The sequence below is a fragment of the Callospermophilus lateralis genome, chromosome 14 (genome assembly GCF_048772815.1).
Source record: "Callospermophilus lateralis isolate mCalLat2 chromosome 14, mCalLat2.hap1, whole genome shotgun sequence".
Lineage (NCBI taxonomy): Eukaryota > Metazoa > Chordata > Mammalia > Rodentia > Sciuridae > Callospermophilus > Callospermophilus lateralis.
Window position 1 is genome coordinate 13,421,177 of NC_135318.1, and position 27,318 is coordinate 13,448,494.

Below are 27,318 nucleotides of genomic sequence, written 5' to 3' on the forward strand. Positions count from 1 at the left end.
ATGCATTCCTTGGTGATGTGCACCAGAAAAATGTTAACAAAAAGATGGTTTTTACTATTAAACCATCAACTGATTTTGGCCTGCAAAGCACCAGCTGGCTTACATTACTTGTAATGTGCTTTGGTGTGTCTCTGATGATAAATATGAAGGGTCCTTTAAGATATACAGAAATATTAAGCAACTAAACATGCTCCCCCCCTTTGAAAATTTAAGAGTCGAAAGAAACATGAAGGACTTCTAAACACTGGAAACCTGAGGTGTGGTTAAGTCAGTTTTGTCCCCACCATAACGAGCCAAGGAGAACTTATTCTGCTTGGGAAATCAACAACTTTGAGCTCCAAACGTTGGGATTTTAGCCCAGCATAAAAACCAAACCAAAGACAAAAACACTTTTCACAATCCAGCATCAGTCCTGAGTCTATGCCCCCAATGGTGCCTCACAGGTTTATTTTACTTATTTTTTTCCCCACCAAAAACATCATGTTGAAGAGTGTTCTCCTCCTGGTAAGTGCCAAGCACATTCCTATCCCCAAATAGTCCCTCACTCTTTTTGGAAGCAAAGCACTGGCCACTCTGGTTAACACTGAGGTTTACTCCCTCTGGCTTCTAATTCCACGTATCTACCCTCTGTCCCCCACCAGCACCTCTTTTCTGGGAGGCCTGGGAACTGGTGCACATGAGGCTGGTTGTCTTTCAGCACAATCTAAACTCATAACCAGTGATGTGTGTGCCCCGTAAAGGCCTTCCTTAGTCAGCATTTAACATGGAACAGGAAACCTGATAAACAATGGAGCAGCATAGTATTTTTCGTCTGACTGTACGTACAACAGCCTGCACTTGGAAACCATGGCTTTTTTCTGCTCATGCATATAAAGCACGATACATGGTTGTCCAGTACACTCTCCATCTCTCCAAAATAGACTATAATTGCATTGTTGGTGTAAAAAACCTTAAAGTGTCCCTTCATTTATTCCCCAAACATGCATTTTATTATCCTAGACTCTGTTGTTGGCTATCGGGATAACTAATGCAAATGCAAGCAACAGACATAACCAAAGAAGCATAGAAGTGCTGTAAAAACTAATATAACAAAAACAAAAATAATTCCTTTTATTCTTGGGCTTTTTTTTTTTTTCATTTTCTTTCCTTTTTTCTTTCTTTCTTTTTTTTTCAAAATCCTAGGCCTCAACACACTCCACTCTTAGAACCACCAAAGGTTGATTTTGGGGAAAAAGCTAGATAGGGCACACACAAGTCATTCTGAATAACTCTGAGGTCTGTGGTATATATGATAGCTAGGAAAATGAGCCTTTGCCTCAGGAACAAAGACCAGAGAGGCAAGAGGAATGGGGGAATTTGTCCAAGCAACTATAAACACTCTTCAAAATGAGGGCAGGTTTTTAAAAACTGAGTGCTATCAATCCACTTCCGAAATTTGCCAAAATAAGATGGACAAAAGTCTCTGACTCATCTTTTCTTCTAAGCTCTCATTTTCCTGGGATGCTTGAGAATTAGCATGGCCTAGTAGAACAATCTCAGGGTTTGGGACCACATGGTTTCTGCCTGTAGATTCCAATCTGCTACCTATTGATTGGGGGAGCTTGGGCAGGCAATCTATCATCACCACATCTAATCTTTCTTATAGATTAAAAAAAAGATAATAGTATTTAACTTTCAGAATGGTTGTGTCTCACAGCCCAGTCTAAGTAACTAGAATGATAGGACCTATGTATAAAATGGAATTACAGGCACAGATGTTCCTTGGAAAGCGTGAGGGTCTGAATAAAGAGAAGGATTAAGGGTGTGAGCATAGTGTTCAAAGAGGCAAACAGCACCACAACTAAATCCAAAAGTCTGCAATCCAGAAAAGACAAAACAGAGGTAACAGGTTTGGAATGAGGTACTTGGGAGGCTGCAGATGCAACAGTGCCTGATTGGTTCATCCAATCATGAAAATGGATAGTTGAAAAGGTAAAGTGCCAAGGACAGTGCCTGGCGTGAAGTAGACTTTGAAGACCTCTCTCTCCTACCTAGAGTTGTCTTGTGGCAAGTCAAGTCTCAGACATGCTAAACAACTTGAGATTTAAAACTCTTCCATACACACAGCCTCATGAGAAGTGTGGCCCCTTGTGGTGACCCAGACATCACCCAGCATGCAATTTAAAGCTCAGAAATTTTACTTGATTTGCCCAAACTCCCATAACTAATGCAACAACAAAGGTCAGAACTGAATAGAAGAACTGGTACAAGTAGAATGTTGTTAATGGCCAAAGGGCAGATCAACAGAGTCGTTAAAGGGAGCTTTAGACAAAATAAAGATCTTTTTAGCTCCTTCAAACTTACTGAATCAAAATTTCCTGGGGTAGAGACTAGAAATCTGTATTTTAAATATCACCTCCAGAGACAGTGCCTTCAAGTAGAACAGTCACCTTGGGTGTGATTCTTTTACTGAACAAAGGCACCTAACAGTGAGACCATGTTATCAGGCAAAGTACCCACCTGGTCAGAGCCATGCTGGGCCTGGAAAAACTTTGAGCTTCCTCTTCAGTAGGTGATGAAAGTGACTCTGCTTTTACCTTATTCTTTCTGGCAATTTTTTTTTTTTTTTTTTGCTGTTACAAACATTTACTCTTAACAATTAAAAGAAAAACCTTCTTTTCAGAAGAATTGGGAAACACTACACAATCATTCTAACCAATAATTGGATGCAAATACTGGGAACTTGTGAAAATATGATCTGATATTTTAATGTATCACCTAAAATATCACATAAATGGCAAAATCTTTCTCAATCTTATTTCTAGCATACAAAGACAAACAGCAAATTAGTTTTTTTTAAGAACACTTTATTAAATATACAAGAAGCTTGAAGGATTTGGGTAGAAGAATTTCTTACTTTACTAACCCCCATAACAGAGAGTGAAACTTCATCCTGCAGTCAGAGAGTAGCTGTCCATGACCTGGGATGAGGTCTTAGTCATACCTGGGCTGTTTCCTCACCTGTTAAATGAATAACATTGTCTGCTTCCGAGTATCTGAAAAAGGATTAAGAGAGATTAAATTATGAGTGTTTCTGTGAACTAAATAAGCCACATAACAGACACTCAGCAAAATTCAGTTATGTCTGATCTACTGTTTAGAAATATTTGCAATGAAATTGTCCTTTATCTTTCCTTCAGTTCATCATTGTCTTATTCATATGCGAAGGTGTCTTTAGACAAAATCATCCCTAGCATGTTTTACAAAGCTAAAACTCTGTCATATTTTTATTAGTCTATGGATGCTTTTTGTTTGATCTCTATTCACTACAATTACTTTCTGGAAGCTATCGATATCACTAAAAACGTCAATGGGAATTCCTACACAATAACATTATTTTAAGAGATTTATTAGATATTCTCCAAAGGTTGTGCCAGTGCTCAGTAAATTCTAACATTACTAAAAATAAATTAATACTTAGTTATGCTCAAACCTATTCTTTATTTTATATAAAAGGAACTTTAAGATCTTGCATGGTGTTTTGTTTAATTTTATAGAATTGCCAGAATTACTCTGCTATTGACATGTCAATACTCCAGTAAATGGAAGAATTCAGGAGAAAAATATGAGAACTAGAATTCTCTACTCACCCTTTCAATGACTTATAGGTTCTTATCATAAAAGCTTGATTTTGCCCCAATGCCTTTCATAATATCTGATACATGGTAAGAATTTGACAGAAATTCATCAGAGCAAGTAACAAGTGCATTTTTAATTGAACTTTGGTAATTGGAATGATATAGTAGGAAAAAAATCATAAGTTTAAAGTGCTCCTGCTTCTTTTTTAAAATTTTCTTTTTTTCCCTTTTATTCCTATTTTTTCCCATTTTTTTCTCCACCTGGAACCACTAACTGGCCGTGCGACACTGGTACCACCAACAGTGGCCTGCAGAGGCTGTGGAATGCCAACGGGAAGAACAGGATTTGGGCACTCAGTCAAAGGCCATTCGGCATGAAGAACTATCTACAAAAGCAAATATCCCTGCAGTGTGTAAAATCATGGAGCAAACATGGTTTATAAATATTCCCATCCCATTGTTTTTGCAAGAATGCAAACCACACCTAAAAGCACATTCCTTACTTTGTAGAAAAAAATATATGACGGTGCATACTTGGTCTCACTATGCCAAGACTTATCCTTAAATTTAATTTTGACCTTCTCATTTTCTCCCTGTGCTATAGTGTGATTTCACAGTACGTCCTCCCATCTGTTGAAACAGAGAAGAGCTTGCATTTTAGACCAAGATGACTAATATTTATGAGGAATGAGTCCAAATTCAAACTAAATGCACATTTTTACATTTGTCCAAACCTAGCCATGAATTATCTCAGGCTATCAATAGAAGAAGAGGAAAGTTGCTATCTGTAAATCCCTATTAGTTTTCCCAAATTGCAACCTTGGCAATGGGTGTGACAGAAAAATGCTCAGCATTCCTAGTAGCCTAACCTGCCAAGATAGATAAAGCCTGCTTTGAAGTCCAGGGACCAGAGACTACACAGATTTTTACCAAAAATAGGCCTCACATCTTTCTCAGAGAGAAGTGAACTGACCTAGCCTGACAGCTTCACAGCCATCTGAGCCCAGAAGATGAGCCAGAGGGGCTCCCAGAAGGGGTGGTTTTTATGATAGTGAAAATAATGCCCTTGAAACTGCTCTGGCCAATAATGATAGTGATAATATCAGTAGAAGCAATAATAGTAAAAGTTAACAGAGTCATGGTCAATGTCATTAGTGCTCACATTTATCATGTGTTTGGGGTGTCCAGCACTAACGGCTTACAGGCATACTCCCCTCACTCCTCACAAAGCCTTGTGATGAAGCCAGTTAGTTCCATGAAGTGCCCATGGTCCCACAAGCAACATCAGGGCTCAGATCCTGCCTCCCCTCTTCCTCCCTTTGAACCCCAGCCCTTCACCTTCACCCAAAATGCTGCTTCATTGAGTGCCTTGCTACCTCTCTTGGGTGATACCCACCTTGAGTTTCCTTCTGAGATAGTTTCTCCAAAAGTGCTATCCACACACTCCCCCAACAAAATACTCCTACAAATGGAAATGATGTCTTCCAGAGTCCCGATACACACACACACACACACACACACACACACACGCACGCACGTACGCACGTACCCCACCCTAAATAGATCTGTCTAGGTTGTAAGGTAAATCGCCTGTATCCAGGTTTTTAGCAAAGTGTCCTCCTATGCCTTACCTCATTTGAATTTATGTCCATCAGGGAAGATGAGACCAGGCAGTGGGTTCTAGTGCCACATCAGAGAAACCATCTCTGGAAGCCTTTCTTTTCCTCTAGAATCTTCATTCTTTTCCTTCTCAGGCATGGATTTGTTCACTTGATCATATTTTCTGAACACCTCTGTTGCACGAGCATAAGCCTAGATGCATATAATAATATTTCTATTAATAATATTTTTTCTCATGAAAATATTAAAATTTGTTATTACTATTTTGTCTTGTTTTGGCCCATGAATAAAATGAGCTATGAATCATTAAGTGATTTGCTAAGGTGTGAAGTCCTTATTAAACTAGTTGTTTTCACTGCAGGGAGATTTTAACTCCTCTTCTCTCAAGGGAATTTGGCAATATTTGGAGACACTTTGGGTGGTCATATCTGGCGGGGCTGAGGACGGATGTGACAAGAATGTTCTTAAAAATCCTACGATGCACAGGACAGCCTCCCTGGAGAAAGAATTACTCAGTTTGAAATATCAATAGTGCTAAAGGTGAGGCTCTGTAGTAAGCAGAAAGACTAGCTGCTGCTTATGGCATCTCTGGATGATGGCATAGATACTCTTAGGTATCTAAGTTTTGAATCAGAGGCTCTGGCTGTTATGCCATGAATGTCAACTGCTCGATGTCAGGCAGTAGTCTGGGAGCTGGGGTCCTCCCTGCCCAGCCTGTGTGGTCAGAGGCCAGGGAGCAAAGGAAAGTGACTAGACTAGAGTGTGATGGAGAGAGAAAGAGGGTGTGGGGAAGGCAGCCAGGGTCTGGCCAGCTCAGTGCAGCTCCGCCCAAAGACGCAGGATCCAACTTGAGTTTAGGAAGCAGGGAGATCAGGAAAGACTAGTGAGGACATTGATGTGAAGGTTCAGACCAGGGCCGATGCCCAGCAGGCAGCTGGGTGGCTCCGACTCCTCAGATTCTGCAGTGTTCGCTGTCCTCATCTATAAAGTGGGAACCAATTCCCACCCTTCTTACTTTACAGGGTTCTTTCTGAGGACCAAATGGAATAAGAAATGAAAATGGCTTTTGTATAATATGAAAATTATGATAACTATCTGGTCTGTAAAGTATTTCTTCATAATTATTATTATAACATGTTCATCTCTCTGGCTGCGTCATTAGTCTCTAGTGCTGAAACGCATCAATGTTAGCTCTCTGATATCCCTTGGGTGCTTTACAGCTTCCTGATTTCATGGTTTCAGAGTTTGCAGCACATATAAAACGACAAGGGAAAAGGTGTGGCTCCTTGTTCTCTAACATGAACTTGGCTTTTAAATCTTGAAATCTACTCTGATTGCTATGAGAAAACCCAACCAGCCCAGCTCAGTTGCTGACATGCTTGGGGATTTGGGAGTAGACAATGGAAACTTTCTCCTGCATTGTTTTACTGAGTTGCCAAAGAGTGGCTGGGTCTCAGCCTGGTAATCGTCCAAATGGCTTGAGGTCATCAAAACCACAGGAAAGAGCCTACTGGCTTGCTCCATGGCTTACAAAGCTAGGACCTTTTTTTTCTTTCTTTCTTTTTCTTTTTTCCTTTTTAAAATCCTTTTGTAGTTCTGGAGAATGGAATGATGATTGCATGAGCCCAGTCTATGTTACAAAGAAAATATTTTGGTACCAGTAGTCAGACCTGGACTCAGCCCCAGTTTTGGCACTTGTCAGCCATGTCACTTTAAGCAATTTACCTTGAGAAGTATCCATTTCCTGAAACTTTATTTGAAGAAGAGTTAGCTGATCCATTTCCGCATTGTGAGGGGAAGTGAGATCATCAATATATTTTTGTAATTTGCAAGATGCTGAGTTGATTAACATTAGTAATACCCCAATAGAGGAGAAAAACTATCTTAAGATATAGAAAATACACTTGGGAAAGTGATGATATTTTTTGGAAAAATTATACTAAGCTAGATCATCAGTGATACAAATTTATCCATCAATGCAGGTTTTAAAATCACATTGTTTGACTGTGGAGTTAGAAATAACATCACCTGAGTACACATGAGAATACGCAGAACTGGAGTTAACCCAAGCGACCCCTATCCTCCCGTACTGTCAGGAGGGGTCACTGAGGGAGGCTGCTTTCTATGTAAAACCTAACTTGCCCCTGTCATCCATCCAGGCAGCAGTGGTTTGGGGCTGAAGTCAAGACCTCTGACTTGGTCCAACACTCCTTTTTGCCCAACCACATGCCTTCTCTGGAGTCTATTTCCTACCAGCCTCTTGGAGCAGACAAGTGAAGGTCAGTGTCCCAGGTGCAGGTGGAGTGAGGTCTGTGTATCTGGTGGGAGTAGCCTAGGAAGAAGGAGTTAGGGGCATTTCATGGTTCTCACATCTGTTGCTCAGGCCAAGAATCATTACAGATTCAATTCAACTTACTGGAATTTTCTTCAAAAAAATAGAAATACACTGTAAGTTCCTAAAAATCTTTCCTAACTCAGTGTTTAAAGTCATTGCTGTGTACTATTCGTAGTCACTCCATTCTATTTCTCTTCATTTTTAAAATACATCACCCTGGCTCTATTACCTTTTCTTAGAAGAACAAAAAAACCCTAATGAGCACTAAAGCAAGCGCTATGGATTATTCCATTTTATGGGAAAGAGCCCTTGTTGGGACACTAGCTAGTCCCCTAATTCTTCTTTCTCTTTGGCAGATGAAGAGAGATGTCAGGAGAAAGGGAAAGACAGAGTGGCATTCTCTGGTTGTCTAAACATCTTGAATAATTTTTCAAACATTTTGGGTTTGCTAAAATCCAGACTGCATCGTGCCAAGCAGTTTTGCTTAATTTCTAAACCCTTGAGTATTTAAAGGGAAATTTAATCGGTATTTTTCTGAATCGTTTCATTTAACTCATCAGTGTGCTGTTTCATAAGAGGCATTCAGTGCCAACTCAGAAATTTTACTCTAGAAATCTCTCAAAGGCCCAAAACAGAAAACAGAGCAGGGACCTGGAAGCTCTACCCTTTCACAGTTTGAGAACTAGAAGGAGCTCCACATCCTGTGGTCTGAATTGCTCATTCTTTAGAAAGACGTGGGTCTTGCTCTTAAACAACCTGCATGGAAATTAGAATGTTAGTTCTTAAATCTGTTCAAGGCAGGATTCTCTTTGTGTTCAGGCAAACTTAAAGGTCTATGGTGGAGAACTGTAAACTTCTATTTAGCGGAGACTAGCCCATCAGCATAAATGTGACACTTTTATGATAATGATACATAGCAACCAAGATTTCTAAAAGGTTCTGCTGTAATCAGCAGAACCATACACATTGTTGCCATGAGAAAGCGTCTGTTCCCTCAGAGCTGAGGCCCAAGCTTCTCATCCACATGCCAAAGATAAAAATGCACTGAGTTCTCCCTGCTCACCGGCTTACTTAGAAACCCTCAGGTCCCTTGGCTTCTCCACAGTGAAGGCCACCGTTCAACAGCTCAAAAGGCTCATGTGTATTTTAATGCCATTTTTCACCTTGCAAGGATGCTCAGGATTGAGTATTGGGAACTGGCCAACGCCTGATAGGGACTCGTCACGCCAACAGTGGTGTGCCAATGTCAATGTGGAGCCAATGTCTTCGTGGAGGCTGTTGATCCAAAGGTAAAATGCCTGCACCCCAACAGGGTCACCTGGGCCTCCTCACTTCATCTCTCTGTGCCTCAATTGCCCTCATGTTTTAAGTGAAGATAAAAATAGCATCAACTTTACAAGGTTGCTATAAGGATTAGGTGATTTGAGAAATCCAAATATTCACCTGAAAGAGAACTTATAATAAAATTTAATGAGTATTATCTATATCATTCTCACACTATAATTTTTTTTTCTTTGGAACTTTCTTTTTCTATAGGAAATACGCTGTAAGTTCCTAATGGTCTTTCCTAACTTGTAGATGGTTATGTCCTAGAATATTATTATAATTCAGTTAGAAGTCATTTGCAGAGGATTTTTACAAAGAGCATGAAAATAGTACTCATGCTTCTGTAACAACACACGAGAGCCTGTAATGCTCCTTAACTCTGGAACAGGGAATAGTTCCAGAATTAAGAGTGGGGCCAGTAGCTGGCCACTTCTTGGGATGGTGCCAGGGGAGGATCTGGGATCATGGATAGGGTAGAACAGCGGCTCCTGTGGACGGCTGCATCGTCATCACACCATGGTGTTCTTCCGCCAGAGCTTCACCCAAATCATTGAGTCATAGATTTTCCATTGCTTTAGTTTGTGATGACAAATTTCAGGGATAGCATCTGTTGTTCATCAGGAATTTGGGGAGATGGGAGATTTGTTCTCTTCCTGTATAACTTGGGATCTGAAAAGCATCACCTCTCTGGACAGATTCACAGGCCTAGTTCCTAAGTAGTTTTTCATATGCATGTTTCCATGCTTCCTCTGCAGACCTGTAAGCACCCAAAAGGCAAGGACTTTGTATGTCTCATCCACCTTTGCAGTTCTATGGCTGGTGAATGTTCTGACTTACCATAGGAGCTCTTGATGTGTATTTTGCAAATGATTAAGTAAGTTCCTAGTTTAGTTGTTATCAAGCTTTTGATTATTGGTAGATTTTATCAGCCCATTGACAGAGGAAGGAAAGTTACCACGTTGAAGCAAGTCAGGAAAGGGGTGACTTGAATGTATTCTTCTTTCCCTAGTGGATACCTATTAACCCAGGAGGAACAAACCTCAGGAAGCTCCTCTTCCAGAAAACCTTCCATTCTGCCACCTGCCTCCAAGACCAGCTGAGACAGGCACTCTGATCTTATCTTCTGATATCTACTATTATTCTATTATTATTATTATTATTATTATTACTATTATTATTGCCTATCTTTTAGACTGGAAGACCTTTGAGATTTATTCCCCCCCTTGGGAAATCCAACACTGAATCCCAGAGCTGGCATGAAGTATGTGCTTCTGCATCTGCCCCACCCTCAAAGGAGTCTCCAGGTGCTAATCCCTGTACCTGAGAGTAAATTAGGGACTCCCTATTCAGTGACCCAGTAGGATCACAGGGGCTTCAGAGGTGGAAGAGGAAGCAAGAGAGGAATTCAGAATGATGTAGTGCAAGAAGGTCTGGAGTCTTTACTGCTGGCTCTGAACATGGAGGATGTTCAAAAGAATGTGGCAGATCCCAACTAGGAATCTAGAAGCAGCAAGGGAAAGGAAATGAGGCCTCCACTAAAGCCTCCAGAAGGGAATGCATGGCTCTAATCCTGATTTTAACCCCAGAAACCATGTCGGGCTTACAGCACCATAAGATAACAAATTTGTATTATTTTAAGGCATTAATCTGTGGCAATTTGTGATAGCAACAAAAGAATACAGATACAACTGGGATCTCCAAATTTACTATTTGGGTTACTAGTAGAGAGCAATATTGGGAAATGTTATCACAGAGGGCAATCTTTAGGTTTCCATGTGCCCAGGTAATCATGAGGTTCATTCTCTTAAAACCCTCTCACTCATTTGTCAAGAAATTCTCAAGTTATTATAGCAGCATCTGATGGGTAAGTTTTGTTTATTTCCCTCTGGCTTTTCCAAGGACATTGTTTAAGGGCATTTGGTTTTTAACTGGAGAATGATACAGCTGCCATCAGGAAGAGTATTAATATCACCAGGCTCAGTTCTATAAGAGATTTCCTCAAAGGCTGCACCGGTTTCTTCCTGAGTGACCACATTAAAGAATAGTTCTGTGGACCAAATTATCAAGGACAGAAGCCCCTGTGTCTGCAGTGGTAGAACCAGGCTGAATCTGCTCTTGCCACTACTAACATGTCAGAGTGGTCAACTGCGATTCTTTAGGAGGAGTTAGCCTCTCCTTTCCAGGTCACACTTAACCACAGCCTGGCATTCTCAAATAAGTACAACTTTACTCCATAACACTGATATTTGCAGTCCCCTGTGCTAATGCAGAAGCAGCAGCAGCAGCAACAACAAGTGTCACATTTGAAGCACTGTGGCTCAGGTTACTGAGAATTGGTACAGCTGTCCCCCATTCCCACTGTATTGGTTCTCTAAGGCATCTGCAGAGGGGACATTCCAAAACCTGAGGGTTGGGTAAGTCAGGCCAGATCACTGAAACCTTCTCTACCACGTTCCTGAGGTTGCACTCACCCAGCCTTCTCTCCTGGATGCTGGCCATCCCAGAAGACCTGCACTAGAATAGCTTGCAGCATCTCAGGCTTTAGGACCCACAACCAGGACCCACATCCACCAGTCCAGCTCAATATTTTATGTACCTCCCCCAACACCAGGACAGGAGCTATTTAGGCATCTTCAGAGTTACATTAGTTTACAAAGATACATTGTTTATGATCTATCCCAATCATCACACTAACTCTGAATCTTAAAAAAGAAGCTGAAGTATCCATGTCTTTATTTCTATAAGACTTTGGACTCCTTACATAAAAATCCTCCTTTGATTCTTCTAATTAATGCACACTGGTGGAAACAATCTTTGGATAGCTCCCCTGCTCCCCCCTCTCTCACTAGCTCACATATGTGCTCGCTCTATTTCTCTCTCTCTCTCTCTCTCTCTCACACACACACACACACACACACACACACACACACACACATCCACATGTTCGTCTTACAGAAAAACTCCCATTCAGGTTTGTGTCTACATAACGTAAAGACAACCATTCCATAATAGGAAGTGTTTTCTAATATGTAAAATAGCTGGAATTTTTAAAATGCAGATTTTTTGCCATAAGAAAAACGTTCTCATTAAATAGTCCCCTACCTTCACATTAGTTAATTGACTGATTTTTAAATATGTGAACAGAGGAAACCCCTAAGTATTTTAGGATGATTGGAGAAAAGCAGAGCTCATGTAATGAGACTCATTGGAGGAAGGTGCTTTGGGTTGCAAAGAGGTAGGCAGAAAAGTTTGTGTCCCTCTGTACGGAGAGCTGAAATGTCAGGAGTTCAGGAAAATGAGATAAATTTGTTACCCAGGAAAAAGAGCAGTTCCTGGGGATGGAGGACCATGATAGTGACCTAACTGACCCCAGATAAGGGCTAGAAGCACATTTTCCCGAAAGGGTTAATAACACGCCAAACAGCTCACCTTCTTTGGGACTTTTCCCCCTCCCCCAAGTATGAGGGTATAAATCACTGACTATCAGGATAATGAGAAGCAGATTTGCCTCTGCTAATTTCGGGGATGTGGAAGGTCTTTAGAAAAAGCCTCATAAGACATTGCTGAGTGTTATGAGCCCTACCTCCTTGGTAGAGGGCACATGTGGGATGCAGACTGCCCAAGCTCTGCTCCAATGTACTGGGTGCTGCAAGGGGCAAGAGCTGAGCAGGTGAGACCTGAAAATCCATCATGGGGTCTGTAGGTGAGAAAATGCCTTCCTTCATTTTATGCATCAGAGCCAGGGTTCAGGAAAATTTAGTCTATGTCCTGCGCACACAGGCATCCTTCTCTCAGCCAGGAGTTAGGATCTATACAGAATTTCTGGTTCCCAAAGAATAGACATGGGATGCCTGTCAGAACCCAGGATGTCCCCAGAGGAGTAAGCTGATATTTCTGCAGCATGAAAACACAAAGCAGCCACAAACATCTTCTTTATGGGATGAAGTTAGTATAAACCAGAAGAAAAGAGCCAAGGTGGAAGAGGGCTTTTCCTAAAAGGACCTGCCTATAGGTCCTGAAGCAGAGCCTGCAGGACCACTCGACTGAGTGCAAATGGGAGTGGTAGCAGAAGCAAGGTGTCTAGAACTCTGGCCTCCTCTAACTGAGCCTCGGGGTATCTGGTCAGGAGGTAGCCTCTCCCTGCTCCTTGGTGAAGATACACTCAGCGGCTGGCCTCCCTCAGAAATAGCTGGGTGGTGCAGACCTGGATAAGGAAAGGAAACTGCTATTGGAGTCCGCACAGGACCACGGTCACCAAAACCATAATGGTCATCTAGGGATGCCCAGTGGATACAGTGACCTACCCCATTATCTGGGGCCCCTGACATAGACACCAATATATTTCAGTGTGGCTTTCTCATACAAGCACAAGGCTCATGTGAAAATGAACATTGCCTAATGACTAGCATCCACAGACTATTGGGCACAGAATATCAGGATTGGAAGGGTACTTAAAGATCACATCTTCCAACTTTCATTCCATGATGAAGAAACAGAATTTTAGATGGGGGAAGGCTAAGAATATCCTTTGTGCTGAAATTTGTGGTGGAATATTTTAGACTATCTTATTGGTATTTGCCAATGTGGGGTCAACTTATATTGTTTGTTTTATTTTTTTATTTTAATTTGCTATATATGACAACTGAATGCATTATAATTTATATTACACATATAGAGCACAATTTTTCATATCTCTGATTTTATACAAAATAGAGTCACACCATTCGTGCATGTACTTGGGGTAATAATGACCATCGCATTCCACCATCTTTCCTACCCCCATGCCTCCTCCCTTTCCTTCCCTCCCCCTTTCACCCTTTGCCCTATCTAGAGTTCATTTAATCTTTCCATATCCCCACCCCTCCCACAGCATATTATGAATCAGCATCCTTATATCAGAGAAAACATTTGATATTTGTTTTTTGGGGGATTGGTTAATTTCACGTAGCATTATATTCTCCAGCTCCATCCATTTACCTGAAATGGCATGATTTTATTCTCTTTTAATGCTGAATAATATTCCATTGTGTATATTTACCACGTTTTCTTTATCTATTCATCTACTGAAGGACATCTAGGTGGGTTCCACAGCTTAGCTATTGTGAATTGTGCTGCAATAAACACTGATGTGGCTGTGCCCCTGCAGTGTGCTGTTTTACCTTTAAAGTATGTTTCTGAGATGTGTTTTATTCCCCCGAGACTGATTCATTACTGTTATTCAATAGATAAGCAAAAGGCCAAGAGGTAGAAAGCAAGCTAAGATGTATTTTATACCAAATTGTTCATGATATAAGAGAATTAACTAGGGCATAGAATAACAAAAGCTACAGAAGGACATGCATATATTCAATTAATTCATAAAATACATTTAACAGATACCTACATTTCCCAGAGTAGAAACATGATTATATTCTGTATTCCATATTGCATGAAGTTTTCAGCTGAAAGATTTTCAGATGAATAAGGTGGTACTATAAATACTTGAGATCTATAAGAAAAGTACCACAAGATGAAAAATGACAATATAACTTTATCTAACTTTTATTACTATATTGAAAGAAACTACATTATGAAAAATTTAAATGTAAGAAGATTGTAAACTAGATTGTCTATACATGACACAAATTTATTTCTCACAGTTCTGGAGACTGGTTGTTCAAAATCAAAGCACCAAGGTACCAGAAGTTTCAGTGTTTGGTGAGGGCTCATTTTTGGTTCAAAGATGGTGACATTTTTTTTTTTTTTTTTGTACCATGAATTGAATTCATAGGGATGCTTAACCACTGAACAAAATCCTCAACCCTTATTTTTATGTTTTATTTTGAGACAGGCTCTTGCTAAATCCTTAGGACTTCACTAGATTGATGAGATTGTTATTAATCCTGCTTCAGCCTCCCAAGTCACTGAGATTACAGGCATGTGTCACTGTACCCAGAAACAGAGTCTTCTAATGACTTCCATGTCCTCACATGATAGAAGAGATAATTGAGGTTTTGTGTGGTCTTTTTTTTAAAAGAAAGGGCACTAGATTCATTCATGAGAATTCCACTTCCATGAAATAATGACCTCTAAAGAAGCCCATCTCCTAATGCCATCACCTAAGCATTAATTAGGACAATGTGAATTTTGGGGTGACACAGATATTCAGACCATAGTGCACTGTATGAATTTTTGCACGAAGGAAAAATTTTGTAAATAGTTATGCTAACAAATTGAGAGCAGTTTGAAGTTGGTTGATCATTCACTGAACAAAATAAAGAAAAAATGTTGAGTCCCATGTGGCATATATGCATGCATGTTGTTGGGGAGGGGGCAGGGAAGGCACTAAAGAAGGAAAGATGGGAGGTGAACACAGATCCCAGCAAGTCTCAGAGTGCTGGTTAATACAGTATCGTCAGGCAACTTCAGAGATGCATAGTAATAGTGTCTGTAGGTGCTAGTAATAGAACTCCTGGCTAAAGTCCACCTCAAGTTCTTAAGATGAGAGAGTGTGATCTGCTGATGCAGGTCCCACATCTTTGTTTCGACCTTTCCTTGCTTTTCCAGGAGCAATATGAAACGATTCATGATGCACCTCAAGCCTGTGCTCAACCCCTTGTTCAGCAAACTTGTACATCGCACCTTGTCAGCTAGGTGACCCTCTGGAGAAAGGAAATAATAGGATGAGGAAACAGGTTATTACCCCCCAACATTGGCTCCATGTGGGACTGAGACGGAGGGTGCCCTAGCAAGGGGAAGGGAGAATTATTAACATCAGCAGAAGAACAGGACACGGAATGATGTCTGCACATGGGCTGGGAAGGTGCAGGGGAGGCCACTCACACATAATTGCTCTGGTGTATTCCTTGGAAGTTCCCCAAAACTTATTCTCACGGAAGCAAGGAGGGGTGGAGATTGATGTATTTTTAAACGTCTTCAAAGTTGCTTCCTCTATAAAAATCAGAGAATGTCATTTTACTGACAGCTTTCCCTTGAATTTCAGCATTTGGCTTAATCATTGATTCTTATCATGTACTTGCAGAAAACTGACATTGATCTTCATTGTGCTGGTCTTAAGTAGTTGTCACTCACAGTGGAGTCATAGTTTCAAGTTTATTTTCCCATACATATTTTTCTTACACTTTTGAAAACACATACTACTCTTTAATTCAGCACAATTTCATATAAGGTAACACATATCACAAGATGCATTATTATATTATACACACACACATATCAACACACCATTCCATTTCACAAAAGGTGTTATAGTATTACCAGATACTCTGCTAGCCAAACTGAACTATTGAACTGTTTGATGAATTAATCCATTGATAGCTGGATGAGTTAATCCATTTAGAGCTGAATGGATCACAAGGAGGTGACATCTAATAGTTGTTCAAATAGCTTTCTCTTCAAATTTCTTCTTGGTCTGGACTAACCCAACCCACATGGGTGAAATGAGCACATTTATTGCCTATCTGGTGTCTTATTTCAATCAAACAGGATGACTATCAGCAGGCTTCATTCTGCCTGTGCATGCTCCATTGTGTTAGTCAGCTCTACAATACCTGACAGGAAAACTTAGAGGAGGAAAGATTTACTTTAGCTCATGGTTTCAGAGAATTCATCCAGCTCCAAGGCAGAAACATTATGGCAGAAGGGGGTGGTGGAGGAAAGCTTCTCTGTTCTTGGCTTCTGGGAAGTAGAGAGAGAAAGAGAGAGAAGAAGGGGCTGGGGGAAAAATGAGCCCTTCCAGTGCACACTCCCAGTGACCTCCTTCCTCCAACTAGATCCCACCTCTTAGTAGTCCATTCAGCCATCAATGGATTAATCCATCAGATTAATGCCTAACAGCCCCACCTCTGAATCCTGCTGCACTGGGGACCATGTTTCCAACTCATAAACTTATAGGGGACACTCCAGATCCACACCATAACACTGATCTTCATTTTATGCTAGGCCAGTGGGGAAGGGGCTTTGCTCCAAACTGTCTTCAAGTTTGGACCAATAGAGACTGAGTTTGGTTGATATGTTAATTCATGAGCTGAGAATTGCTAGGGTCAGATTTAGAACCTAAAGCTGTTGGAGAGCTTGTACTGAGGATGCAATTTCAGAGATACTTTAATTTAGAAGAAACCTAAAAAATATAGCACAAATATACACAGCACTCATGTTAGAACTAGCAGGGCAGACAGCTTGGAAACCTGCTCACTTGTGGATCACCTCTGCCCTGTCTGTCATTCGAGCTCTTTGGGCAAGTCTGCTAGCTTCTTGGCAATTTCCCTTTGTTCAGTCTTCAAGTTTTTCTTGCACCATTGCATTGATATTGACTGTGACTGTTAGATTTCTGCAGAGGAATCTTGAGAGTAGTGTCAAAAAGAGTCTCAAATTTTCCCTCCCCACCAGAACAGAAAGGTTATGGTTGTTGCTCTTAAGTAAGATTTGAGCTGGATTTGGGGACAGTGATCAATACATGAATCCTCTTTGAGGTGCCCCAAGTAGATTAGGGAACCAGGTCCTTTGCATCTCTCACAAAGCAAAACTATAATGGAGTTGCAAAATGAAGGGAAGGCATCACTGAATTTCTGCAGAAGGTATTATTAAGTCCCAGCTCTTCATATTGTCACAGGGAAGGACAGAGGGACATCCTTAACACTACAGCAGTCTCAATGAGATTTGGCTATGTGATCACTCCTGGTTTTTTCCTCCCAGGCACCAAGTAACAAATGCCAACCTGAAGACGGGGACTATTCGGATGACTCCAAGCTGAGACTGAGAGTAGCACATAAACCATCTGTAAAGTGTTAGGATATTACATTTCAAAAGAAATAAAGGACACATAAAGCTGATAGGGCCACATGTTCCTTGATGTTTCAGGTTTCCTCTACGTGCTGTCTATGAATCTAGGTATAGTGTATTTCCAGGGAAAAGACCCATAGTTTTGACAGACCATAAAATGGCCAGTAGTTCACCAACCTAACTGAATAACTTTCTCAGTTTTCCTAGTAACTTCATTTTTGTTTTTATTCTCGAAATATAGTCAGAATTTCTTAAAAGTAACTTGAATTCGAAACAATAAATATTCTTTCTCTATCTACTTTATCTTTTGCAAACTATTTAAGGCTGGCCTTAAAAAGAGAGAAAACTTGAGCTCCTCGGGGTACAGACTGCTTAGTGGGAGGCTTGATGTGGGAGGCACAGGCTTGACGGGATATTCTGAAACCAGACAGAAGGGACAGAACAGCCCTGCGTCCTGAGTAATTTCATTTCCAAGCTTAAATAGTCTGAAACATCACTATTTGGTTTCTCTCTTATCTAGTCTCTGCCGAGACCATTCATACTGTTTTAAACCTTCATTTTGAAAAGTTCCTCCACACACTGACCTACAGTCTGCCCCTACTGCTTTCTTCCTTGCTTCTCATAAAGGCCCTGAGGTCATTTCTATCTGACAGTCTTCAGGACAGATGGATGCTGCCTTTGCTTCTCTCCACTCCCCAACTCTCCAGGCATAACTCGTCCCTGTAGGACGGTTGCTATGGGTCGAATGTCCCCTTTAATATTCATGTGGACATTTATTTCCCATTGCAACAGAATTAATAAAGGGTACTCTCATGAGATAATTAGGTCCTGGGGGCTTTCTGTACCATAATGTGGAAAGAAGGCCCTCACCAGAGTCAGCACCATGCCCTTGGACCCCACAGCCTCCAGAACAAGAATCCAAATAAACTCCTGTTATTTATATTTTCCCTATTTTTTTTTAATTTAGTTTTTAGTTGTAATTGAACAGAATACTTTTATCTTATTTATTTATTGTTTTATGTGGTGCTGAGAATTGAACCCAGGGCCTCAAACTGCTAGGCAGATGCTCTACCACTGAGCCACTACCCCAGCCCCTCCTGTTGTTTATAAATCACCTTGTCTGTGGCATTCTGCTATAGCAGCAGAGGATGGGCTAAGTCAGTGGCTTACCGTTCTTGACTCTTCTGGTCTCTCATCTTTAGACTCTCATGATAGTTTGTCCAGGGAAATATTTTCCCTAGAAAAGAACATGATGCTCCGCATGATGTGGATGCACCCTTTATTCTAAAACTGAGATACTCAACAAGTGGGGAGTCTAAACATGAATGTTTGAAAATGTCAAAACAGCAAGATTTCACTGATTATTAGACAACTTAAAAATTTTCTTCAAGATCTTAGGATATGATACCAAATAAGTAAAAGTGATAAATTGTAAATGCACATATACACATGCAGGCATTATGTGTGCACACAGGGTGGTCCACTTGACAGAAGGTCCTTATAAACTGCATTAGGTCCAGAAGCTTCCAAAATGTCTTGAGTTCAATTTATGAGGTAGGATTTCTTTGGGGGGTCTACAAGACATAAATAACTATTGATTAGCTTCCTAGAGACAGGATTTTAGTAGAACTCTGAACAAGGGCATTAGAGAAATGCCCCCAATGGGGTCATTTTTTGCTGACCTGGGACTACATAAAAATGGGAGTATTGAATGCTTAATGTCACATTTTATTGCTTGGTTCAGCTAATTTGTCTTGTGGGAAGCAAATGTTTTTGAAAGCATTCCAGAGCCTTTGTAGTGTTAAAGCTCATTACCTTGGATTTCACATGAGCCAAAAAATATACAACCAACTAAGTGCTCTGAACCTCGGCAAAATTTCATGACTAGACATGGAATCAAAGCTGTGTGCACCGTGCCATACAAAACAAGGTGAATTTAGTAATTTGCATTCTTACTAGCAAGGTTCAAAGCAATAAGGGTCATTCTTTTAATGTGCTTTTATTAAGGGTAAAGAATAGTTTAAGAAACAGCTTGAAGACAAGAGTATATCCCCTCTAAGGAAATCATATTATTTTTTCTGTTAATTTTGAACTCTCAATCCTAATGAATTTGGGAAAAGATTGTGCATATTCTGTCTATACAGAGGACTTTCATAAACTAAAATACATGCTTTATTCATCTACAACAGGTCTAGCTCTGAGTGATGAAATTCTAATTCTTAAGGAATTGTTTATTTCATTTTATAGACAAGGATACTAAAGTCCTTATTGGTCAGCTTTGTGTTGCTGTGACAAAATGCCTGAGATATAACACTTAAAAGAAGGAAATATTTATTTGATAACATGATTTCAGGCCATGTCACTTAGCCCTGTCATTCCATACATAATAGTAGGAATCAGGAAGCAAAAAGACAAGGGTGAGGTGAAAGACCAGGGACAAAATATACCCTTCAAGAGTGTGCCTCCAGTGACCTACTTGCTCCAACTAGTCCCACGTCCTATATTTTTCTACCTCCCAATAGCCCATTAAGCTAAAAATACATAAATAGGTGAATCCATTCTTGAAGACAGAGCCCTTGTAATCCATTTATCCACAAAGACCCCACCTCTGAACACCCTGCTTTGAGTTCCAAGCCTACTACACATGAGCTTTGGGGGAACATTTAAGATCCAAACCCTGACAAGCCCCAATGTACTGTTCTGCTAAAATAAATAAATAAATAAATAAATAAATAAATAAATAAACTATCAATGCTAAACAAATTGAGCGGATTTTTTGATCCCATGTAATCCTCAAAATATTCACGATCTGATCCTATCTTCCTTGTGAAACCTCCTTTCCTACTATATCTGTAAGGCTTTCCAGGGATAACTCAATGGGCCTGGTATCAGCAGTCAATCAGTTTGTACATTCCAAATTTCTCAACTGTGTTCCATCTGAAACATTCTCTCTTATCAATCGTGCCCTGTTGAACTTATCCATTTCCCCATTATTTGAATAATTCCTTCTACAAGAAATGATCTCAGCCTGCCTCTGACTAGAGGTTGTTCTTCTCTATGCCCTCTTTACTGATTGGACCTAAACACTGAGGTAAACTATCTCACCACCAATGAGAGAAACAAATCATCACACAACACAAAATCCTTTGGATTTTTCATCCTATAAATGGACTGAATTATGTATTATAAAACTCTGCATTAAGTGGTATAGAATCAGTGTGCAGATTATTCTTGGATTTTTTGTGAAAAATTATTTGTGATTAACATATTAATTGTGCATGATAACGAGATTCAGTGATATTTCAATACCTGTGTACAGCATGCACTGAACAAATTCCACCTCCCTTTAACCAGATACCTACACCAGTTCACCTTCCCCATCTCTATTCATCACTACTCTACATTCAGATCAACTTGTTTATTTTTAAATTCCCCCATGTTCTCTATGTTGTGACCATTCTTTTGGTATAGGTGTCACCAGTGAAATAATGGCCCTTCTCACAATGTCTATTGTTAGGGAGGAATTCATTTCTAACAACATCTCTTTAAGTATGTAGTCATGAGTTAACTCGTCTCAATAAATAGAGGATTCTACTGTTCACGGAACTAAATTCTTGATCGCCTTCTGAGCCTAAACAATTAAATTCAATTATTTCTGTGCATATATTTGTCTGATATATTAATATATTCTTATTATAAGTTAGACCACAAAAAGTGTTTTGTAGAATGTCATATTAATGAACTTGATTTTAGTATGCTTTATCTTTCTTTATTCTATATAGAGTTGTAAACATTTTATGGCCAAGTTTCAATATATATATAAATTCATTGTATTTTACTGTTTTTTATTAAGCAATGGTCATATGTTGATATATTAAACAATTTCCCTTGGAATGATATATTGTTTCCCCCAATATTTTATCATCTTTATATTCATAATACCTTTGCTTCTCTTTCATAGTTATTTTGTCATTTTCTCTAAATTAATAGTTAAAAGATTCATATTCCATAATGCTAATAAAAGCATTAAAATTAGGAGTCTACTTATTAATTTTCTATATTCAAATCATGTAATTTCTCCAATTTTAGAGTTTTATTAGAGTAACTATCTGAAGCTGGTTTCAATTTGAAGGGTTTCTGCAGCTCTGGCACTATAGAGTACCTTTGTGAGTCAAATGTTATTTTAATAGTTAAGATTTCAATTTTATTTGTATCTCTGTCTCTTCCTCTCCTCTGTGATGTCCAGTTGATGGATCATCAACAATATTTGCTGATTATTGCCCTTATTGCATTTTATATTCATCTAGAGACATAACTTTAGTACCAAAGTAAGACATTAAGAAATGTTTCTTAGATTGTAGTGGACATTCAAGTCTTTCACCTTAGCCATGTCACCATCTCTACAGCCTAATTTTTAATCTTTAGTTTCTTTATCAATGAGTAGGTAAAATCTCATGTTTGTTATAAGAATCACCTGAAATTTGCCACAAAACATGCTAAATATTGTTATTGTCTGTGATATGCAATTATTATTTCTATATGTCCAATACATTTTTTCCTTTATTTTGGTAATACAGACTCTTTCTTTGAGAACCTGCTGTTCCCCCACTCAAACCATGAGTTTGTGCATGTTGCCAATTCCGTGACCCCATTCCCAAGGCCAGTGTGTGAGCACGCAAGGCGGATCCAGACAGTATCATTGCTCCATTCCTCTAGTGACCTTGGTCACTAGAATGGGTGTTATGATCAAACCTACAGACATCAGCTCATTAGCTCTTCCCCAGGTCTTCTTAAGTGGATTGAGGAGAGAAAATCCCTTTTATCCTTGGAAATGGGTAATTATGATGATGATGACTGCCCTTCTAGCAGGCAATCACCACCCACCACCAACATGTGATGACTACCAACTATGTCCCCTACCTCACAGAAACACTGGTGAAAATAGAGCTGACCCCAAGACTCACAGCTGACATCGGGGACGAGGATTGGAACCAGCATACTGGAAGAGATGAGTTTCACTATCGGTATGGTTTCTGGTTCCTGAAACTCTTCCATTAATTTTGCAGGATTCCATGTTCTTACAATGAGCATATGTTGAAGCAAAGATGAGTCCAGTTTTTGACGTTTGTACCCAAGAGCTGCACTGACCCTTACATCAGCTTGGGTCAAAAAGAGCATCACTGTATGACTAAGCAGCAGCAAAAATCCATTTCACACAACCGTGGTGGCGTTAGCAAGTTTTGGGATGCGAAAATCTGCCTACAACATGAAGAGGAGCTACAAAGCCCAGACTTCCAAAAGGAAGACTGTGTCAACAGCAGTGTCTTCAAGCTATTTTAATCCCTGAGAATCTCTGTGAATTGTCACAATGTTTTTCTGCTCTCACACATTGTTTTCTAGTGCTCTAAAAAGTTGCTTCATAAATTTAAATCATTCCCAAGATTGTAATTGCCAGCACATGGTAAAATTTGAGCATTAGAAGATTCCAATCACTCAAGGAATTTTGTCCATTGGAACTCAAAAACTTACAATTTGACATGCACCAGAATCCTTTAAAAATATGCTTGGCACAATTTTACTGAACATTTGAAAAATGTTTGTGAATCCTTTTCCACTCTCTCAAGGTGTTTTTATTCTATATCTACCACAGGACGTTTTCCCAATATATTGAATTTTAATGCTTAAAGGCATATCATAACCCTCAAACAGAAAAATGTATTAAAATTCAGACTTTTTTATCATTTCCTTTATTTCTCTGTATTTTAAGTGATTTTATTCTGGTTTGAGTTGGTTTTAAGTTTAGTGGCTGTATACAATTAAATTAGTCAGTTTTTCATGGCTATAATGAAACATCTGAGGCAGACTACTTATGAAGAAAACAAGTTTCTTTATCTCATGATATTGGAGGTTCAAGGGCATGGTACCTACATGGTTCAGTTTGGGTGAGGGCCCTCTCTGCGCTATGAGACCATGTCCTGAGGCAATGGTGGTAGCACATTTAAGAGCAGATGATTATCTTGCTAGAAGAGGAGCAGTCTTTATTCAAGACCCTCTTCATAGAACTACTAAGGCCTGGTCAAGAGAGAATTACCTCAATCCTTTCCCAAGGGCAGTGACTTCAGAGGACCTAAGGTCACCCAGTAAATCCCACCTGATACCATCACCCTAAAGACCACGCCTCTAACACAGGAAATTTCAGGGAGAAAAACCACACCCAAATCACAGCAGCCGTGGATAACAAGTAAATGTATAAATCTGACAAGTAGTTACCCAGTGTATGATGAATAAGATTCTTTTAGAAGTGTAAAAAAATAAAGAAAAATTTTAGGTTTGATTTGCATTTCTCTAATTGCTAGAGATGATGAACATTTTTTCATATATTTGTTGATTGATTGTATATCCTTTTCTGAGAAGTGTCTGTTGAGTTCCTTGTCCCATTTATTGATTTTTTGGTTTTTTTGGTTTTTAGCTTTTTGAGTTCTTTATATAATCTAGAGATTAGTGCTCTATCTGATGTGTAAGTGGTAAAAAAATTGCTCCCAAGCTATAGACTCTCTATTCACCTCATTGATTGTTTCTTTTAGTGAGAAGAAACTTTTTAGTCTGAGCCCATACTATCTATTGATTCTTTATTTTAATTCTTTCACTAGAGGAGGCTTATTAAGGAATAGGAACCTAATCCAACATGATGAAGATTTGGGCCTACTTTTTTTCTTCTATTAGATGCAGGGTCTCTGGTTTAATTCCTAGGTCCTTGATCCACTTTGAGTTTAGTTTTGTGCTTGGTGAGAGAGAGGGGTCTAATTTCATTTTGTGCATATGGATTTCCAGTTTTCCCAGCACCATTTGTTGAAGAGGCTATCTTTTCTCTAATATATGTTTTTGGCACCTTTGTCTAATATAAGATAATTGTTTCATCTCACTCTAGTCAGAATGGCAGCTCTAAAGAACAAAAAGTGTTGGCGAGGATCTGGGAAAAAATGCGCACTCATACATTGCTGGTGGGACTGCAAATTGGTGCAGCCAATATGGAAGGCAGTATGGAGATTCCTTGGAAAACTGTGAATGGAACCTCACAATTTGACCCAGCTATCCCAATTCTTGGTCTATACCCAAAGGACTTAAAAATAGCATACTACAGGGACACAGCCTCATCAATGTTTATTGCAGCACAATTCACAGTAGTTAAACTGTGAAGCCAACCTAGATGCCCTTCAATAGATGAATGGATGAAGAAAATGTGGTATTTCTTACACAATAAAACATTACTGAGCAATGAAAGAAAATAAAATCATGGCATTTGCAGATAGAAGTTAATGCTAAGTGAAGTTAGCCAATCCCAAAAAACTAAATGCCAAATGTTTTCTCTAATATAAGGAGGCTAATTTATAGTGGGATTGGGTGGTAGAGCATGGGATAATTAGATGAACTCTAGATAAGGCAAAGGGGTGAGGGCAAGGTAGGGGGTATAGGAGTAGAAAAGACAGTGGAATGAGATGGACATCATTACCCTAAGTACATGTATGAAGACACAAATGGTGTGAATATACTTTGTGTACAACCAGAGATAAGAAAAATTATGCTCTATGTGGTGTAATATGAATTATAATGCAGTTGCCATACATAATAGATTAGAATTTTTAAAAAAAGAAAAAGAAAATACTACAGTTAATGTTATGGTTTGGAGCTAACATGTCCCCCAAAAGCTCATGTGTGAGACAATGCAAGAAGAAGAAATGATCAGAGGAGAGGAGAAATTATCGGGTTGTAGGAGTCTTACCTCAATCATTGAACTAATAGGGATTAACTTAGTGATAACTGCAGTGGTAGGGTGTGGCTGAAGAAAGGGGAAATTGTGGTGTGGCTTTGGGGCATATATTTGTATCTGGCAAATGGAGTGTCCCTCTCTACTTTCTGATCAACATGTGAGCTGCTTCCCTCCACTATACTCTTCTGCCATGATATTCTGCCTCAGCTCAAGCCACGAGGAATGCCTGCTGTTTGTGGATTGCAAACTCTGAAACCATGAGCCCCCCCAAAAAACTTTTTCTCCCCTACAGTTGTTCTGGTTGGGGCCTTTTGTCACAATGGCAAAAAAAGCTAAGATACTTAAAAATATAAAAAGGACAGAAAATAGGTCTAGATGCTTACATGAGATAAAATCCCTGTGTTCCCTTCAAGGCACCCTGAGGTCTGCCATGTAAAATAAACCATTTGGGCATTGGAGGTAAGTCCTGGAGGTAAGAATATGGTAGAAGACAGCTACAGGATGGGGATTTTCCAACAGGACATTACACTGTGATTGTCCCCAAAGTAATGTGTCACCTGGGTGATGTAGCTCTCTGAGGTAACTCTTGATTAAAGTTGATGACTTATTTTTCTTTCAGGCTTGTCTATCCCCACAAAGCTGCTAAATTTCCTGAGACTGTCTCCCATTGTCACTCAACTCCAAAGGCCAACCTCTCCAACACTTCCTGTAAGTTAAATGGCCCTCTTTTTGGTGAAGGAGTTTGTTTTCTAAACATTTTTGTACCCTTTTGTTGGTGACATGTCTGACTACAAGAAGCATCACATCTCATGTAGTCCGGAAACTCGGTAAGAAGATGCTCAGAAAAGGTTGAGCATGAGCCTGTGGATTTGATTTGTGCCCTTTCAATCAACTTCAGAAGAGCTCGAGAACTCATCCTGGACATGAATGTCACAATAATTGGCCCCTTACACGTCATCTGTTATGGCTGTTCACAGGAGGGATGGGGTTTCTCTCAGCAGGTGTGTAGGCCCTCTCTGAACTCCTACACTCTGAAATATCTGCAGTGCATGTATTTATTTGCATCTCAGAGTGAAACACTTTGGTCTTTTTTATGAGTTTTCACACTACTGTTTATCTCCAAGGAACAGGGCACCTCCTGTTTTCTGATATAGGTTGTCATATTCCATGCAGTCAGATTTTAGAGAAAGATGAGGCTACAGAATCCACCTTCCATCTGCTTTCTTCATCATACTGATCTTGGACTTCAAGAGGAGTGTGTCTCACACATGGTTATTGACATAGAGGAACTGACAACCTAAGTTGCTGGTCTCCCCGCCACACCAGACTGTCTAAGGATATCTCAAGGCAGAGCTTTGCTCTACGCTGATGCCCACTCTGTGTCTGTGCCTTGGGTTGTGGTAAGAGGGCAGGGTTAGTGAGACCTCTTTGCTTGAGACCACAGAGTCTGAGCAGGGTAAGGACTGACACCATTCAGGTATCATGCCCAGAGCAGCACACACAGTGCAGGGTGCCACCCCAGACCAAGAGAGTAATTTAAAGATACAGAGTTCCTTGATATTGACTTTCTACGTGTGGCTTCCATTTATTCAACACGCTTACAGTGACTGTTTTCTAGGTGCCAGGCTCCACGCTAAAACTGAGTATGTGAAAGAGAAGAAGCAACTGCCGTCTTCAGGAAGCTCAGAGTCTAGTGACAATAGGGCAAAAACCATGAAACATGGGGAGTCCCACAGCATGCTGGCCAAGTGGGCTTCTGTGTTCTTGGGCTGTAGACACTGTCACCATCATCTTTGCTGGAGAAATAAAATCCACAGAGTACCAATTCCTCTAAGTCCTAAAAATGGCTTTAAATCATTTTATTACACTTT